This window comes from Tachypleus tridentatus, chromosome 5 (assembly GCF_004210375.1).
Source record: "Tachypleus tridentatus isolate NWPU-2018 chromosome 5, ASM421037v1, whole genome shotgun sequence".
Lineage (NCBI taxonomy): Eukaryota > Metazoa > Arthropoda > Merostomata > Xiphosura > Limulidae > Tachypleus > Tachypleus tridentatus.
The window spans coordinates 45,763,282-45,778,087 of record NC_134829.1 but is presented as its reverse complement, the minus strand read 5'-3'; the positions used below and the strand labels follow the sequence as shown (position 1 = coordinate 45,778,087).

Genomic DNA, 14,806 nt, shown 5'->3' with positions numbered 1-14,806 from the left:
GGATTGTAACAGCGCTGTATTTCAGAAGCTTCTTTATAAACACGGAAGTTTTCATGGCCATCCAACGTGGTATTCGAGAAAGCCTGTGTATGTTATGGTCACTTAACAACACGTGAAGGTTCCCTTTTGAAGTTTCGATACATTTACTATGTTAAACCTCTTACTTTAAATGTTAAGTTAGATTGGAGGAGTTGTAACGACACTAGAGAAAAACGTTCATGTCAGCTAGGCCTAAAAACGTCCTTGTTCCAACAGGTCTGAAAGTTCCGTTATTATTTCAGACTATGAAAGCCTCTGAATTAAAGGTTATGCGATTTTATCACACTTGAAAGTGTTTTATTATTAGATTTGGAAGTTTCGTTAATTCAGAAGAAAATCGAGGTTTTTTTATTCTCCTGGGTTTTAGGGTTTGCTTGAAACTTGAGGCTCTGCATAATAAGTTTTTCTAATTCAACATTATGTGGCCAACTGAAGAAGACAATAAACTTTTTTAAACTCACAACGTATTTCCTTATCTAAAACACATTCACTGTGGAGGCAAATGCTCCGGCTACTGTACAAAAATCAATCACACTCTACCCTGTGATTAACTGATTTACGGGAAGATATCTAAATTTTTCTTGCAGTTTAAAAGTCCACTTGTTATACAATTACTTCTAAACCACCACCACCAAAAACACCAAAAATTTTTTTGTGAACTCGCTCGCTCAGTTCGCGTTTATGGGAAAAAACCATATTACTAGTCTTAATAGAGAATTATTTTTCATGATATTTCACACGACAGAATAGAGGAAAAGACAGGTGCTACTTGAGTTTCCTTTACCATTACTCATAACTGAACACGCACCTGCTCGAAGTCACATGACTGTCAGCTGTGACATCTAGGGGGCACTACCGGCCTTCTGGCAAGTGTTACCGGTATTATCATACTAACACATAATATATATATATATATATATAAATAGCTCTTAATGTTTAATGCGAAAATATATATATGACATCTAATTGAGTGAAAACGTTTCTATGGTTTGTTTTTCGTTATCCACGTATATCGACACCTGGTTTCTAACAATATATAAATATGTAGACTTGTCGCTAAGCCACTGAGATTTGTTTGTTTGTTTGTTTGTTTTTTGAATTTCGCGCAAAGCTACTTGAGGGCTATCTGCGCTAGCCGTCCCTAATTTAGCAATGTAACAGTAGAGGGAAGGCAGCTAGTCATCACCACCCACCACCAACTTTGGGCTACTCTTTTACCAACGAATAGTGGGATTGACCGAACATAATAACGTCCCCACGGCTGAAAGGGCGAGCATGTTTGGTGCGACCGGGATTCGAACCCGCGACCCTAGGATTACGAGTCGAACGCCTTAACACACTTGGCCATGCCGGGCCCTAATGGGAGAGGAGGATAAGTGCTTTTCTCGAACTAACAGCGAGGTTAGTGACAACTTCAACGACATCGAAATACAATCTTTATAGAAACGAGTTAATCGTGTTTGCGACATATGTGAATGTCATCTGCAGAAGTTTTACTTCTGTTGAAGACATTTTACCACACAGAGCCGAGTTTCTGATTGTTATAGATAAAGGAAGGGTGGAAACAAAATTAAAATAATTACGATCAGTAACATAGAACAAGACCGAGAGAAAAGAAGAGTTCGTTCCAGAAAATAACTTTTCATAAATTCTACAGAAGTTTCAAAATATGATGAAGTGTTAAAACCTGAGCAATGAATAATAGAACTGAAAACGAAACTCACGGGCCCGGCATGGCCAAGCGCGTAAAGCGTGCGACTCGTAATCCGAGGGTCGCGCTAAACATGCTCGCCCTCCCAGCCGTGGGGGCGTATAATGTGACGGTCAATCCCACTATTCGTTGGTAAAATAATAGCCCAAGAGTTGGCGGTGGGTGGTGATGACTAGCTGCCTTCCCTCTAGTCTTACACTGCTAAATTAGGGACGGCTAGCGCAGATAGCCCTCGAGTAGCTTTGTGCGAAATTCCCAAACAAACAAAAGAAACTCACAACAATACTATAAACTGTATTCATTATAAATAGCTAATGATGATGTAATAATACCGTTCTTATTAGAAAACTTTGATATTACGCAATATTTTGGCAAAAAGTATTCTGAAAAGAAGTATGATAGGTCAAAGGTAATTTTATATTGAATGATTAAAACTGTGCCATGTTGAACCAATTCGAAACAGTTTCGTAAAAAATGTAAAGAGAAAAATTAATTGGTAGCTCGTTTGAAATGCTTTTGTTTGTTTGTTTTCAATTTCCCGCAAAGCTATACGAGGGCTATCTAATTTAGCAGTGTAAAACTACAGGGAAGGCAGTTAGTCATCACTACCCACCGCCAACTCTTCGGCTTGTTTGTTTTGGAATTTCGCACAAAGCAACTCGAGGGCTATCTGTGCTAGCCGTCCCTAATTTAGCAGTGTAAGACTAGAGGGAAGGCAGCTAGTCATCACCACCCACCGCCAACTCTTGGGCTATTATTTTACCAACGAATAGTGGGATTGACCGTAACATTATAACGCCCCACGGCTGGGAGGGCGAGCATGTTTGGTGCGACGGGGATTCGAACCCGCGACCCTCAGATTACGAGTCGCACGCCTTAACCCACCTAGCCATGTTTGAAATGCAGAGGGATAGTTTGTTAAGGCAGATTTGTGGATAGATAGCTTGAGAGAAACATATAGAAAATAGATGGCTTGAGAGAAACATATAGAAGATAGATGGCTTGAGAGAAACATATAGAAGATATGTCGATAGAATAGACACATATCTGTGATAATTTTTATTTAAAATAGATGTATACTGAATAACAATCCTTAAAACATTAAATAAAAATGTTTTTTTCTTTATTGTCAACAGAAAGAGCCAGAGAGATATATATAGTAGAAGTCACTATTGTCCGTAAAGGTATCTAATTGTCTAGGTATAGAGAAATTCACGTCTTACACGCGATAACCACTAAAACTGCAGACCTACTGGTGAATCTACTCCGAGAAACTAATACCGTGTTTCTCCGAAAATAAGACAGGGCTTATATTAATTTTCACTCCAAAATATGACACTAGGGCTTATTTTCGGGGGATGTCTTATTTTGATATATTAAAAAAATGAAGTTATAAAGTAAAACTATTAAACTAACCATTTAAAATAAACTATTAAACTAACTGATTAATACTTAAACAAACTAATTAACTAACTATTAAACTAATTAATAAATTATTATTTTTTATTTCTTTCCTCTTCCTGCCACTCTTAACTAGGGCTTATTTTAAGGGTAGGGCTTATATTAAAACTATCCCCAAAATCACACTAGGTCTTATTTTATGGGTAGGTCTTATTATCGGAGAAACACGGTATCAACCCACCAGTGGTTTTAAGAGAATGGTGTTGGTTGCGATTAGCTTGGCAAACACATACCAGTAAAAACAACAACAACCGCTTTATAAGACAGTGCTAACCCTAGCCGACTATCGCCTAGTAACCGTCGGTATATACAATACACAACCTTTCAGTAAAACTTTAGTTTAATTACGTTATTCTTCGTCACAATGCAGTAACAATCAAACTCTTATCTCGGTAAAGGCAACTAGTGATTGTACCCAGCGAAGCACACTCAGAATTTATTACTATAATGGGGAATAGCTACGTTTGCTTAGAACTTGAGTCAGGTGGCAAGGTGATTGGTAGGACTATTTGCGACATTACAACGTCATGCACGAATACGCTTAAAGAAAACTGTGAATACAGTTTTATAAATTGCTGAGCTAAATTATTTAAAATATGAATGGAGTATGATGGTTAGGAGCACGTGGAAGTCGACGATATAAATTACTGCGCAATGTTAGTTGAGTATTAATTTGCTACAAATGCCGTCACTAAAGACTTCAGTGAGTTCGGTTAAACAAACATAGGTAATAGCTTGTTTCTCGTGACAAAGTTTGGTGACTGACAGGAGTTATAATCAGAGTTATGACAGTCATTACCTTAGGCTGCCGTGTAAACGCGTGTCATGTAAATATTCCAAATCATTAAATGACATAATAAATACAAGGAGAGTTTCCATAAGAAGAGGAAAGTTACTTAAACATGCGAAACGGAACATGTCAAATTATACGAAATACATGAAACCTTCAAATGGTTTTCCATTATGATAACTATATGTGTATACTGGCCAATATAAAATGACTCTCTACACTAACATAGCTACGTTTACATCTACCTTAATGTTCTTAGGTCTTATGTCACGCGTGAGTCGTTATTACATTGTATAATAAACAAATAAACATAAGCTCTGGAACAAGGTTATATTTTGTTAAACTTTTTTTTTTTTACAAAGTGTTAATGAGTGACCTACAACGTATACTGATAGAAACAAAAGAGTGACCTACTTCTTATAATGGGCCCGGCACGGCCAAGCGTGTTGAGGCGTGCGACTCGTAATCTGAGGGTGGCGGGTTTACATCCCCGTCGCGCCGAACATGCTCGCCCCTTTCAGCCGTGGGGGCGTTATAAAATGACGGTCAATCCCACTATTCTTTGATAATAAGAGTAGCCCAAGAGTTGGCGGTGGGTGGTGTTGACAAGCTGCCTTCCCTCTAGTCTTACACTGCTAAATTAGGGACGGCTAGCACAGATAGCCCTCGAGTAGCTTTGTACGAAATTCAAAAACAAACAAACAAACTTCTTATATTGTTAGACGCACAGGAGTGACGTACTACTTACACTGTTAGACACACAGGAGTGACGTACTACTTACACTGTTAGACACACAGGAGTGACGTACTACTTACACTGTTAGACACACAGGAGTTACCTACTTCTTACACTGTTAGACACACAGGAGTGACCTACTTCTTACACTGTTAGACACACAGGAGTGACCTACTTCTTACACTGTTAGACACACAGGAGTGACGTACTACTTACACTGTTAGACACACAGGAGTGACCTACTTCTTACACTGTTAGACACACAGGAGTGACGTACTACTTACACTGTTAGACACACAGGAGTGACGTACTACTTACACTGTTAGACACACAGGAGTGACGCACTACTTACACTGTTAGACACACAGGAGTGACGCATTACTTACACTGTTAGACACACAGGAGTGACGCATTACTTACACTGTTAGACACACAGGAGTGACGCACTACTTACACTGTTAGACACACAGGAGTGACGTACTACTTACACTGTTAGACACACAGGAATGACGTACTACTTACACTGTTAGACACACAGGAGTGACGTACTACTTACACTGTTAGACACACAGGAGTGACCTACTACTTACACTGTTAGACACACAGGAGTGACGTACTACTTACACTGTTAGACACACAGGAGTGACCTACTTCTTACACTGTTAGACACACAGGAGTGACGTACTACTTACACTGTTAGACACACAGGAGTGACGTTCTACTTACACTGTTATACACACAGGAGTGACGTACTGCTTACACTGTTAGACACATAGGAGTGACGTACTACTTTCACTGTTAGACACACAGGAGTGACCTACTTCTTACACTGTTAGACACACAGGAGTGACGTACTACTTACACTGTTAGACACACAGGAGTGACGTACTACTTACACTGTTAGACACACAGGAGTGACTTACTTCTTACACTGTTAGACACACAGGAGTGACCTACTTCTTACACTGTTAGACACACAGGAGTGACGTACTACTTACACTGTTAGACACACAGGAGTGACGTACTACTTACACTGTTAGACACACAGGAGTGACGCATTACTTACACTGTTAGACACACAGGAGTGACGTACTACTTACACTGTTAAACACACAGGAGTGACGCATCACTTACACTGTTAGACACACAGGAGTGACGCATTACTTACACTGTTAGACACACAGGAGTGACGCATTACTTACACTGTTAGACACACAGGAGTGACGTACTACTTACACTGTTAAACACACAGGAGTGACGTACTACTTACACTGTTAGACACACAGGAGTGACGTACTACTTACACTGTTAGACACACAGGAGTGACCTACTTCTTACACTGTTAGACACACAGGAGTGACGTACTACTTACACTGTTAGACACACAGGAGTGACGTACTACTTACACTGTTAGACACACTGGAGTGACCTACTTCTTACACTGTTAGACACACAGGAGTGACGTACTACTTACACTGTTAGACACACAGGAGTGACGTTCTACTTACACTGTTATACACACAGGAGTGACGTACTGCTTACACTGTTAGACACATAGGAGTGACGTACTACTTTCACTGTTAGACACACAGGAGTGACCTACTTCTTACACTGTTAGACACACAGGAGTGACGTACTACTTACACTGTTAGACACACAGGAGTGACTTACTTCTTACACTGTTAGACACACAGGAGTGACGTACTACTTACACTGTCAAACACACAGGAGTGACGCATTACTTACACTGTTAGACACACAGGAGTGACGCATTACTTACACTGTTAGACACACAGGAGTGACGTACTACTTACACTGTTAGACACACAGGAGTGACCTACTTCTTACACTGTTAGACACACAGGAGTGACGTACTACTTACACTGTTAGACACACAGGAGTGACGCATTATTTACACTCTTAGACTCGCAATATGAAACAAATTATACACTTTTAACAGGTTCCTCAGTATCTGGTTTTTCTTAATTTGAAATGAAATATTTTGCACGTATCTAATGGCTGAAAAGTAGGCATATTTCTCGTACTCTGTTGAGAGTTTGAGCTACGAAAAGTGATTTGAAATGGTAATGTAACCGAAATACGTCAGTGCATCACGATCTTAATGACCAAGCACATAAAACATGGAAGTCTCCAAAGGACAAACAGTGGTATTTAAGAAACATTTAGAATCACTTTAATAGATGTTGTGCAGCAAGCCGAGTACAATATTATAACTGTAGCTGCTTTTAAAGTGTTCCTGCTTGCTTATCCTACTGCTGACACCAGTGATGCTTCGATTTTCCTTACCGAATCGTAGGTGAAATCGTTCATATCTTAGTTGAAAGCTAAACATAAAAAGGTGATAACAGAACCACAAAAGGTTGGCAACTACTTACGTAATGTTATTCATAACGTGGCTTATTTATATATACTGAATTTACTACTATCATGTACCAGACCTTGGTACTAGTCACTATGGAGACTCGAGGATGCTGTATTTCACTTACAGTTTTATCAATTAACTAGCGAAAACCTGTCGCGAAGTTGTCTCCTGGTTCCTGAGAGACGTGATAAATTTGTCCTATAAACCAACGTCACGAGGATAATGTTGCTCACATCGATGTTGTGAAGTTTATGGTCGTTCTTATGGTCTAACAAAATTAAACAGAGATGCTCTAGAGGTTGTGATAATTTATGTGGTCTAATAATGTTGAAAATCAACGTTTTGGAGTTAACCACTAATGTTCATGGATGTTATTGTCGTTTTCATGATCTAATAGTTAAACATTTATTTTATGGAGTTTATGGTCGTATTTCCGTCATACAAAATGTTAAAAATTCATACTACGAAGAGCAGTTATGGTAGTTTAGTTTTCCCACAAATAAACAATATGTTTAGAATCATATGCGTTAGGTTTAGAATGTTAAAACATCTAAAGAAACATGAGCAACATATACGATGTAAATGGAATAACACCCAGAAATAATAATAAACTCCTAGATATGAAGTATGAACATACGTTTGGTTCTGATTAACGTACGGTTTCCAAAATACTGTTGAGGTGAGTTTTTAACGAAGTATTTGTAAATAGTTACATTATTAGATTTAATTGACTACTGAATATAGACTGCAAGAATGTTTGTTTGTTTTTGAATTTCGCGCAAAACTACGCGAGGGCTATCTGCGCTCGCCGTCCCTAAGTTAGCAGTGTTAGACAAGAGGGAAAACAGCTGGTCATCACTACCCACGGCCGATTCTTGGGACTTTTACAAACGAATAGTGGGATCGACCATAACATTATAACGCCACCACGGCTGAAAGGGCGAGCATGTTTATTGCGACTGGAATTCGAACCCGCGACCATCAGGTTACGAGCCGAACACCTTAACCCACCTGACCAAGCCAGGCCAACTTACATTAAAACAACAGTTACTGTGAATTTTGATAACAAAAAGGGTTCTTTGCATAGACTATGTTTGTCGTATCACAGCTAACTTAAAGAATTATGGTACTGGGCGAAAGGCCTTGTCGGTACTGGTTTTAACAGGTATAGTGTGGTTGACATATTACTATATTATTCTTTACCACCACTCGTAAGATCTAATAATTCCCCCAGTTTTTAAATATTATTTATATTCTAGCTTAAGTTTCACAAATTTTTTTTATTTATTATTATTTGCCACTCAATTCTTTAAGGAACATAGATCCGCAATCACTGCGGTTTCTGTAACAGGTTTGGTTTGGTTTGATTTTTTGGAATTTCGCACAAAGCTACTCGAGGGCTACCTGTGCTAGCCGTCCCTAATTTAGTAGTGTAAGACTAGAGGGAAGGCAGCTAGTCATCACCACCCACCGCCAACTCTTGGGCTACTCTTTTACCAACAAATAGTGTGATTGACCGTAACATTATAACGCCCCCACGGCTGGGAGGGCGAGCATGTTCAGCGCGACGCGGACCCGAACCCGCGACCATCGGATTACGAGTCGCATGCCTTAACGCGCTCGGCCATGCCGGGCCTAAGTTTCACAAATAAATATATTAACACTCCTACGAAAAGTGGGGCCTAATAGACCCCAGAGCAACTTGAAAGGTTATTAATATTAGGCTAATAATTTTGTATTTAAATGAAATTGCCAATACTACCCACGGCCAATTCTTGGGACTTTTACAAACGAATAGTGGGATCGACTATTATTATTATTATTAAATAATAAATTAGTTATTATTTAAATAACTACATTTAAATGGCAATTTCATTTAAATACAAAATTATTAGCCTAATATTAATAACCTTTCAAGTTGCTCTGGGGTCTATTAGGCCCCACTTTTCGTAGGAGTGTTAAAAGCACTTCTAATTCGTTATAACTATATTTACTACCTAAATAATCCTGCATTATATATATATATATATGTTCTGGTGCTACCACCAATAAATATTAAAGTTTTCAATTTAAGTTTAGATAAATCATCTGACGTCTCCAATTCTTTATATTGTTTCTCAGGTCTATAAAGTTCGATTAATATACCTTCTTTCAATTTATACCAATTACGAATGCTTTCTATAGAATTAACAATCATTTTGCGTAGCTAAAAGCACGCTTTTTAAAACGAATCATGAGAAACGGAGTGAAACTCTGAGGAAACACCAACCTTCCAACTGACTGACTAATAATACTATGAAAACAAGCTTCACGTTTCTAATTAAACTTATGGATTATAAATCACAATTAATACCTGAAATCCCCACATTGTGGTACCTGAGTTTTCGAATAAATATGTTCATTTACAAAAATCTTAATTACGTTTCCTATAACAAAACTTACCTGACATATTACGTGAAACAAAGTTCATTCCCACGATAATATCCAATAAGAAAAGTCTTTTAAATTAATAAAACTAGAGACTCATTAAGATCACGTGAGTAGCTGGCGAGACGTCCGTCGTGAAACAATTCAGATAAAAGTAATTGAGAGTGGTGTGTACTAATATTATTTATACATTAATGCACATAGCGTAGCACTAAAACACGAAATTAGTTGTCTTCAAAATAGCGTTTCAACTATTAGTGCGTACCAAAAACAAAATTTCCAAAATGTCTACTTAATTTTAGCTGTACGTCTGCAGAGTGTGTACCCTATTTTAATAACACGTTATTTGGCTGTTAATGTGCAACATTTAGGATTACCAGAGTCTATTTTTAGTATTAATACACTACACAAAGGATCTTATTTTAACTACAGACTATTCTAATTATTAATAAGGTAGACAAAAGATTGCCTTGTTTTAACTAGAAGCTATTCCAATTTTAAATTAACTATTATACAAAAAGGACTAACTTATTTTAAATAGACGCTATTCTAATTATTAATATTTTATATGAACGACTGCTTTGTTTTAAACTAGAGTGTGTGTGTTTTCTTATAGTAAAGCCACATCGGGCTCTCTGCTAAGCCCGCCCCAGTGAATCGAACCTCTGATTTTAGCGTTGTAAATCCGTAGACTTACCGCTGTATTGGTGGGGGTCGTTTAAACTACCGCCTGTTCTAATAATTAATACGGTACGCAAAGGTTCACTGCACAATTAACTATCTAATTTACTTTAACTACGGATTAATACACATTAATGTGTAACATAAACGAAATGCCTTATTTAAATTGGTGGTCATTCGAGCCATTAATGCGTGGAGATACACAAGTTGTCATCTCCGTTTAAAATACACTCTATTTACTATTACGTACAACACAAGTATTATTTCAACTTCATAATAAAGGAAAAACTAATAAAAACTGCAACATGTATATAACCGTAAAAATCAGGGCTGATTATTGTGAAAGTAGTGATTTTGACCACCAGGAATCACTATGATTACAAATTATTAACGTTTGATTTGTTTTGAATTTCGCGCTAAGGATATCTGCGCTAGCTGCCCCTAATTTAGCAGTGTAAAACTAGAGGGGAGGCAGTCGTCACCACCCACCGCCAACTCTTAGACTACTCTTTCGCCAACGAATAGTGGGATTAACCGTCACATTATAACACCCCACAGCGGAAGAGGCGAGCATGTTTGGTGTGACGGGGATTCGAACCCGCGACCCTCGGATTACGAGTCGAGTGTCTCAGCCACCTGGCTAAATTATTAACTTTCCAGACAGGTTGTGACGTGCCTTCTGTAAACGTCATGTTTATGTTATATAAATTTGTTATCCTTGTCTAAAAATCATGTTTTCACTTTATTATCTAAAGTACTGCTGTCCTTAGATTCATTTTTACCTTGAACTGTATCAAAGCACAATAATTTCATTTTCTTTATCTTGTTGTTTCACGTGCTATTAACTGGTTCTTAAACTGTTTACACAAACAGATGGTTTGTTCACTTCTGTTAACTGTTTCTTAATCTCTGTCTACACTGGCTTCTATAATTCCCTTAACGTCACTAATTTACAAACGTAATTTCGTTTTTTTTGTTTGTTAGACGAGGGTAGCACAATGTGTTCATTTCTTTATTTTTAACCACCACACAACGACTTCCTTTGAATTGTTAAATCACCCACAAAATTACTTTCACTGAGCTGTTCACTGCTTATTAAATAATTGTTTCGTGTCTCCAAATTATTGTTTATTGTCACGTTTATTGTTGGTTCTTATTTTTCTAAGCGAACTGACCATTTTCAGGTTGTCAGCTCTTGGCTCAACCTTTTACAATTTATAGTATAACAAATAGTACTTTTGCTAATTTGTGTAAGAAGAATAACCAATAACTATTTTTTAATAACAAATATGAACAGGATTCGCAAATCTCAAATGTTCCAGATTTCTCCCTTATTTTTCCTTTCCTTAGCAAACAATTTCGTTTTTAAATGTTTATTTTTAAGCACAAAGCTACAGAAGTAGCTACCTACCTATCCTATTCACACTGTGGGTATTGAAACTAGATATTTAGAGTTTTATGTCGCTTACAGACTTTATTCTGAGGTATGTGAGACGCCATTTGAAAAGTAATTAAATATTAAAATACAAAGTACAGCTTTGGACAAAATGTTTGCATATATTATAACAAATATTGTCATTATTAATCAGACGGAATAGAAATACACTTAGCACTGTGAAACTGAGAATTGTACTTTATATTATACATCTACACACAGGTTCTATGGATATAATGAACTATTTATTAAAATAGTAAACAATTTTATCAGACATCTGTAGAAAAATGTGTAATTCAACTGAACTCCTAATATCAAAGAATCCTTACCAAAATGTATATAATGACCATATATAATATTAAATTATCATAAATAGTCTGTAATTTTATATCATTTCATTTCATAACAAATGTTTAGTACTTGGTCGGTCCTCGTTGTAATCTATAACAATAACCTCCGCATGGCTACTCGGCACGCTGTTGGTGAGGTTAATGATGTAATCCACAGTGATTTTATCCCAACTTTTCACCAGAAGGCGCTACAATTTAGTCACAGTAACTAATTTAAGGTCGTGGTTAGTATTTTTCCGATTGAGGTTTGCTCAACAGCTCTTAATGGGATTACAATATGAAGACTTTGCTAGTCGTGGCAATATCGCAATGTTCTTCTGGCTGAAATAATCCTGTGCAATGCAATCACTGTCAATAGTGACATTGTCATCCTGTAATATAAAGTTATTGTCAAACTCTTCGCTAGCAAAGGAAAGAAACATCGTCTCCATGTGACGCCTGCAGGAGGTGCCATTGATATTTCCACCATGATGAATAGCTACCTAAACATGTACTGCACCATCTCCTGTGTCTTCCTCTATCTGTTCTCCAGGCAAACGACGAACACGAATCTACCATCAGTTTTAATAAGCCGGAAAAAGATTTCCTTTGAAAGAATCACAAGTTTCTATTGTCCTAACTGTAAGCTGGCATGTTGTCTTGCCCAAGTAACTTGGTGACACAATGAATACCAGTTAATATCGATTTGTAGATAGCTCTTCTTTGCAAAATAATTTTGTTTGGTCAGTCTCCTTTTCTCTGTTCTTCTGTATACACTGAAATGTTTGTTTGTTTTGAATTTCGCGCAAAGCTACACGAGGGCTATCTGTGCTAGCCGTCTCTAATTCTTAGCAGCGTAAGACTAGAGGGAAGGCAGCTACTCATCACCACCCACCGCCAACTCTTGGGCTACTTTTTTACCAACGAATAGTAGGATTGACCGTCACATTATAACGCCCCCAGCGCTGAAAGGGCGAGCATGTTTGGTGCGACCGGGAATCGAGCCCGCGACCCTCGGATTACAAGTCGAACGCCTTAACCCACTTGGCCATGCCGGGCCCCCACGCTGAAATGAATCTGTTCATGTCATTCCTGACGTAAGTTTTGTAAGATTTCTTTCAATCTTGATGTGTCAACCTGATCAAAACAGGGTCGTTAAGTCTTTCAGCAGATTCTAGATACAGTACACCGAGGTTACCCGACTGTTCTGGCAACATCCATTTGCTTCAAACCATTTTTGGAAAGTCGAACAATTTAACAATTTTATAACCAAATTACTAGGCGTGGCTCTACACCAAATACAAAAAAATTGTCTAAACAAAGCATTGATGTGTTTCGAAATAAATTACACCAAAAGTACACCATTTTAAGTAAAATAGGTATGTATGTGTGTTTTGACGAATAATTGCTCAAAATAATTTGTCCAGACTAGAATAGTTTGTCCGGTCATATGGTACCATGTCTGTTATTACTTCAGCACTTACAAAATCCACATAAGTACACAATAATATCAGTATAGAACAGTATGCAAACATTTTCGCCAAGACTCTGTTTTTTCCAGAAAATAGCTGTAAGCTTCTAACAACTCGCCATTTTAACATAGATCTATTTACTGAAGAAATGCTCTTAATTAAGCAATTAACCTGTTTGTTTTAGAGCAAAGCTTCACGATAGTTTATCAAAAGGAAATCTAACTCCAGGTTTTAACGTTGTAAGTCGGTAAACGTACCATTGTCTCACTGGAAGACGTATGTATTAAAGAAAATATCCCGGAATTAATACAGTAAGTTAACTAAATCTTTGTCAGTAACTTCTCTATCCTATAGAGTAATTTCTCTAAGTACATATTTTTTTCTTCTATTTTTCTTAACATTGCCCATTGGCTCAACGGTAAGTGTAAAAGATTATAATGTGGGGGGGTTCAACGGTAAGTGTAAAAGATTATAATGTGGGGGGTCAACGGTGAGTGTAAAGGATTATAATGTGGGGGTCAACGGTAAGTGTAAAAGATTATAATGTGGGGGGTCAACGGTAAGTGTAAAGGATTATAATGTGGGGGTCAACGGTAAGTGTAAAGGATTATAATGTGGGGGGGTCACAATATAAAAAGTCCTTCAGGTATTTTTGCTTAACAACAAAAAACCTTAACACTGATAATTGAATTATTGATCATACATAGTTTTCGTTTCTGTTCTATATAGGCCGGCACGACTAGGGGGACTAAGGCGTTCGAATTGTAAACTGAGAGTTGTGGGTTCGAATCCCTGTCGCACCAAACATGCTTGCCCTTTTAGCTGTGGGGGCGTTATAATGTGACGGTCAATCCCACTATTTGTTGGTAAAAGAGTAGTCCAAGAGTTGGCGGTGGGTGGTGACAACTAGCTGCCTTCCCTCTAGTCTTACGCTGCTAAATTAGAGACGGCTAGCGCAGATAACCCTCGTGTAGCTTTGTGCGAAATAAAAAAAACAAACTATTTTATATTTATAACCAAAACGAAATTTACTTATTTCGATAAGTCCATATGAACTGTACAACGGTAAGTCTACGGATTTACAACCCAAAAATCAGGGGTTCGATTCCCTTCGGTGGACTCAGCAGATAGCTTGATGTGGCTTTGCTGTACAAAAACACAAACACACCATATGAAGTACAGAGTTTACGTTATATTGAAACGTCTTTGAATATGCATATTAGCACTACACGTGACAACCATGACTGATATAAAGCCGTAATGTATGAAAGTTACATTTTGTTTTATGCTTCTCAGAATGCTACAGAAAAAATCGATTAAATTTAGAAAAGCTGCAGAAAAG

The 14,806-nt window shown here is 37.7% G+C and overlaps 1 protein-coding gene across 1 annotated transcript in view; it reads right to left on the bottom strand.

Moving 5' to 3' along the window:
• Positions 1-14,806, bottom strand: part of LOC143251073 (uncharacterized) — a 257,132-nt gene that overhangs the window by 53,602 nt on the left and 188,724 nt on the right. The gene's annotated exons all lie outside the window — the stretch shown is intronic.